Here is a 6,000-nt window from a genome sequence, read left to right as displayed (position 1 = left end):
ACTATGGTCGCAAGTTCCGTCGTTATCAGCATAGTTCAACGATTTGGTGTTTCCCGAAACCATCGTTCAAACGAACGTTCGCAAACATCATCGCAAACTTGTGTGGTTGGAACGACAGCTCTCGAGCTGTCGTTAGAAGCATAGTTTCTAGTTTACATGAGATGTAGACTGAATAAATCCTTATCTTTAGCAAAATAAGCAAGCTGACATTCAGTACAACCCGTGTTATTTATTTAGAATACATACAAATGTAATTTATGTCTTTTAGTTTGTCAAGAGATTTAAAGCACCGTTTTTGAAGACTGCGCATGTGCGAACGTGCTCTACTATGTAAGAACGAGCCAAATATTGAGTCTGGTAATAAAGCAAAATAACTGAGAAAAATTAGAAATGGTCTTCAGATGCCATGTCTGTAACTTATATGACAAAATCTAGCGTTAATTCGATCTCAAACAGATTAATTAAAATAAGTTATTAGTCCACCACGTGCGAGACGTCATAAACCAACGTGGTTGAACGATACTTTGCGACAGACGGTTTCGGGAAACAGTCGTGACTAGCTAGTTGATTTCTCCAACGATGCATCGTACTATGGTAGTTAAGCAGCGAGCTATATAGTTGTACGGGAAACGCACCCCAGCTCAGTTACTGGGATTTTCACGCACAACCATTTCTAGGGTTTACAAAGAATGGTGTGAAAAGGGAAAAACATCCAGTATGCGGCAGTCCTGTGGGCGAAAATGCCTTGTTGATGCTAGAGGTTAGAGGAGAATGGGCCGACTGATTCAAGCTGATAGAAGAGCAACTTTGACTGAAATAACCACTCGTTACAACCGAGGTATGCAGAAAAGCATTTGTGAAGCCACAACACACACAACCTTGAGGCGGATGGGCTACAACAGCAGAAGACCCCACCGGGTACCACTCATCTCCACTACAAATAGGAAAAAGAGGCTACAATTTGCACGAGCTCACCAAAATTGGACAGTTGAAGACTGGAAAAATGTTGCCTGGTCTGATGAGTCTCGATTTCTGTTGAGACATTCAGATGGTAGAGTCAGAATTTGGCGTAAACAGAATGAGAACATGGATCCATCATGCCTTGTTACCACTGTGCAGGCTGGTGGTGGTGGTGTAATGGTGTGGGGGATGTTTTCTTGGCACACTTTAGGCCCCTTAGTGCCAATTGGGCATCGTTTAAATGCCACGACCTACCTGAGCATTGTTTCTGACCATGTCCATCCCTTTATGACCACCATGGACCCATCCTCTGATGGCTACTTCCAGCAGGATAATGCACCATGTCACAAAGCTCGAATCATTACAAATTGGTTTCTTGAACATGACAATGAGTTCACTGTAGTAAAATGGCCCCCACAGTCACCAGATCTCAACCCAATAGAGCATCTTTGGGATGTGGTGGAACGGGAGCTTCGTGCCCTGGATGTGCATCCCACAAATCTCCATCAACTGCAAGATGCTATCCTATCAATATGGGCCAACATTTCTAAAGAATGCTTTCAGCACCTTGTTGAATCAATGCCACGTAGAATTAAGGCAGTTCTGAAGGCGAAAGGGGGTCAAACACAGTATTAGTATGGTGTTCCTAATAATCCTTTAGGTGAGTGTATATATATATATATATATAAAGCCGTGCAATATCACTCTATATCAACAAGGCTGAATTAGCATTGCAATTAACCTGTTCATCCAGTGAACACTCAATTTTGGTTGTCTATCATCTCCTAGAAAGGGTATTTTTTGATGGCCCCAGAAAAAAAAAATTATTTCTTAGCATGTACAGCGCTTCAGAATTAGGAATCATTTAAGTGACATTAATCTGCCGGCAGAATCAGGATCAGTGAACTCATATGTATTCCACACAAAGTTTTATTAACTAAATCGCGAACACATAAATAATCTAAACAAACACATACAAACAATCACACATACATGGGAAATGGAAAAGTGGGATTGATATAAAAGAGTAATTTAACCACACGAAAAGAACCATCAGCTTCTTATTTCAAAGCAGAATCCTCAGCCTGGGTTTGAGTTTTACTTGAGTTGGACTGAGATCCTTCCACACGTTCATGTGTCCTTTGTCCCTGTTCATTAGTTGCCATGGTTTTTGATTTGCCCTCATGTGTCTTGTTAATTATCTTGTTTAGCCCTCAGTGTTTCATTGTGTATTTATACATGACGTAAGGTTGAGACAATTTTGACCAGTGAGGATTTCAGAGAGGAGAGGCTGGTTTTGGGAATTCCATTCGTTGTATTCCCACTTGATTTCAAACTGACTGTTCTTTCCACAGCCTCAAAATGCATCTTCTGCATTTTTATCTGTCAAACGTTCCGTCAGAGCTTTCGCTAGTGTGTAAACACCCAAACTGTTCTTCAGCACACATTTCCCTGGTGTAAGTTGATTGTCTAAATGATGTCTCCACATGTAATTGTGAGCTTGACTGACGTTCCTCATTCAGAAATAGACAAAATATGCTCATTCCTCATTATAATGACTCAGAATGCCAAAACAAATCTATCCATAATTCATCAACACTTTTCAAGAGAGGATATAGGCACCCAAAGGTTCTCAGGGACTCTCGCGAGTATATCTCGCAATTCTAACATTAAAACTCACAATTGCAAGTTTACACATTGTAAAAAACTATTCACTTCAGTTAAAACTACTCAAAATAGTATGTTTTCCAAACCACATGAATTATCTAAGTTGATCTGATAAATCATGAAAATATTGTTTTTACAGTGTATTTCACAATTCTGACTTTATAACTCACAACTGCGAGTTTATATCATGAAATTCTGAGAAAAACAAGTCAGAATTACGAGAAAAAAACGTTGCAATTACCTTTTTCATTTGTATTCTGTGGTGGAAACAAGCTTCCTGTGATATACAGGTTTTGTTCAGAAAAATACAAATCAAAGGCATTTTAACGAACCAAAATGAACCAATGGTCAAGCATTTTGTTTTGTAACGTATAAAAAAAAAAAAAGCAAATTACATTAAAAAAAAATTTAAATAACTTTTTGTGATAGTTGCATTAAAAATGCACTTGGCTGAAATATCAGAGAGGGTGCGACACTTCTGGTAGACAGAGAGAAGTAGATAAAGACAAGCCTACTTCGACTCAGTGGCGCAAATAATATATGACCAGGTCATTAAAAGCGTTACCTCTGAAGTGGAGAAATTATGCCCTTAATGGCGATTAAAACTCCAACAGTTGCATGAATCATGCATTAGTACCACAGTAGAAAGGATATTTTTAAAGCCAGGACTCAAAGAAAATGACCAAGACTATAATTTCTCCCTTTCTTTTAAGTTTGACTTGCAGCCCATTTGTCTACAAATGAACCCTTTGTGGAACCAGCTCATAAAATGTTAATATTCTATTTCAAGTGACTTATATTGATTTGGATATTTAAATATATGTCCAGGAGAAGTTTAAAAGATTTTTTTTATACATAAACCAGGTCATTTTTCAAATGAGAAGTTTGTCATGAGAGTGCAGTAGCCACTAAGTGATGCTTTAAGCATTTGAACAATTTGATAACAACACTGACAAATGTCTTTCAATTCAACAATCCAACCACACATATAAAACATAACCAGATCTCACGATGAGAATGTCAAGCATTATTAGAAATAATAGGACCTCGCTGGAGTAATTGTTGTGTTTGTGTTTAGTCGTTTGTAACTCATCGTCATGCTATATAATTCCATTTAGCTAGCGCGGCAGTAAATTCCTAGCTTAATTACTTTTATATAGTTAGCATAAAGAGCGATCAAACGTTTTGATCAATCAAGTCAAGACAACAAGAGTGGGGGAGTGAAACCATGTGAAAAACATCATGGTAAATGTGAGGCTCACTCAGACATGAAATAAATCAAATCAGGTGAAATAACGGGAAGGTTTCATTATGGAATGATGGCTGCATGCTGATGTGTTTAATGTGATACTGAGAATGAGACAGACATTAAGGCATCTAAATGAGACCTGTGAGTGTACAGAATGTGTATATATCATTGCGGGAACTATAGACCTCTACTGCATTGACTTCTATTGTTTTTATAGTATTTTCTCTCCCCTACCCCTAAACCTTAGTATCACCAATGGCTTTTTGCATGTTAACATTTTTGATCAATTCTTGGTGTATGTTTAAAGGTACAGTTCACGCAAAAAGGAAAATGCTGTTATTTACTCATCCTCATGCAGTTCCAAACCTGTATGTAATTATTATTATTATTAATTTATATTATTAACAAATTTTGAAGAATCATTATGCAACTCTTTCCGTACAATGACAGCTTAAAGTAAAACAAAAAATAATAATAAAAAAAAAACATACAAAAAAAGAACATTTATTTAAACTGCAATGATACACATATTACTTAACATTTAGTTAATCATGTGCCTTCTGTTCAGTTAGTTTCATTTTCATGGTCTTTTAGTTTTTTCAGTCTCCTTTGTCTATGTTTCCTGCCAATTACTAGTTTCTATGGACACTGATTAATCATCACAGCTGCTTATCATTTAGTTCATTATCTCTGTCTATTTAAGTTCCTCTGTTTGTATCACTCATTGTCTGGTATTGTTTGTGTGTATTGTTTCATGTTGTTTGCCCATATTGAATAAAACTAGCTGTTATTGGGAAATACTTCTTCTGCCTTCTTCATCATCTCTGACCTGGGATTGTTACAGTGCCTCAACAAGTAAAGTCATATCATAATGATACATTTGTAAACCATTATCTAATGCTTAATTAAAGCAGACAACTAGTTGAAATACATGGCTTCGAGCCATTGAGCTAATTAACACATTAATTGACACTTATATTATTAAGGAATTAATACATTATGACATTGAATTAATAACATCTATTAATCATATAGAATATTTATTTGCTGATGCAGTAAGCATTAATATTTGGTTTAGTTCTTCATGAATCATTCATTAACACGTGATTATCTGTGCATTATTTCAGTGCATGCGTATTGTAGTGTAACCACATTTTTATTTTAAATAAAATCACACAAAAAAAAAGAAGAAAAAAAGAAAGAAAGAAAAACGACACTGCTCAATAGACTTTGGAAGACACAAATCTGGTATAATCGATGCATAAAATCTAAAAATAAATATTGTCTGATTAACTGGCATGGTGGAAATATATTATTAGTAATATATATATATATTTTCTAAGCAATATTAAGTTAGAGATTTTCTGCAGCAGTGATAATACATACATAATACACAACTTACACCCAAGGCGTCAAAAACTGAAACATGGTCAAGATGTGACCATGTGTCGCTGTCTCAATGAAGACGCCTATGGACGAATTGGAAACTCCATTGCTTAGTTGGAAACCTGAGGCGTCAACAATAGACGCAAATTTTATCAGTTGGAAATCGCGCTGAAGAAGTCTGTCTCATATTGAACACATCGCGATATTTGGTATCAGTTCACGTGTGCCAGATGTTGGTAAGTAGTCGTAAATACGCTGTTCTCCTAATAATGTTTGATATAATGTCTTTTCTGTTTGTCGATATTAATCAGATTAGCTCCCTCATGTTCAGTCACTGCATTATATCTGTTCTACTGAGGCTTTGCGTTTCATTGCTTTCTAATTAAAAACATCTTACTAAACTAGGGTGATTAAACACAGTCTGTCACGTGACGTGCTATTGACCTTCAATCAGTTAATCATATTCATATCAGCTTCAAAGTAGTACAATTAGTTCCAAAGTGGTATTTGTAGTAGAAGCACAGTAAAAACAACACTCACAATGCTTTTACCACAGTGACCTTAGTTTTACTGTGATATTTGTTGTAAATTAACAGTAACCACAAAACTTGCCATGCTTTTACCACAGTATTGGTAGTTTTAATGTGATATTTGTTGTAAATGCACATTAACCACAACACTTGCCATGCTTTTACCACAGCAAACTTAGTTTACTGTGATATTTGTTGTAAATTAAC

The sequence above is a fragment of the Leuciscus leuciscus genome (assembly GCF_965113295.1).
Source record: "Leuciscus leuciscus genome assembly, chromosome: 14".
Lineage (NCBI taxonomy): Eukaryota > Metazoa > Chordata > Actinopteri > Cypriniformes > Leuciscidae > Leuciscus > Leuciscus leuciscus.
Note: the sequence above shows the minus strand (reverse complement) of the source record.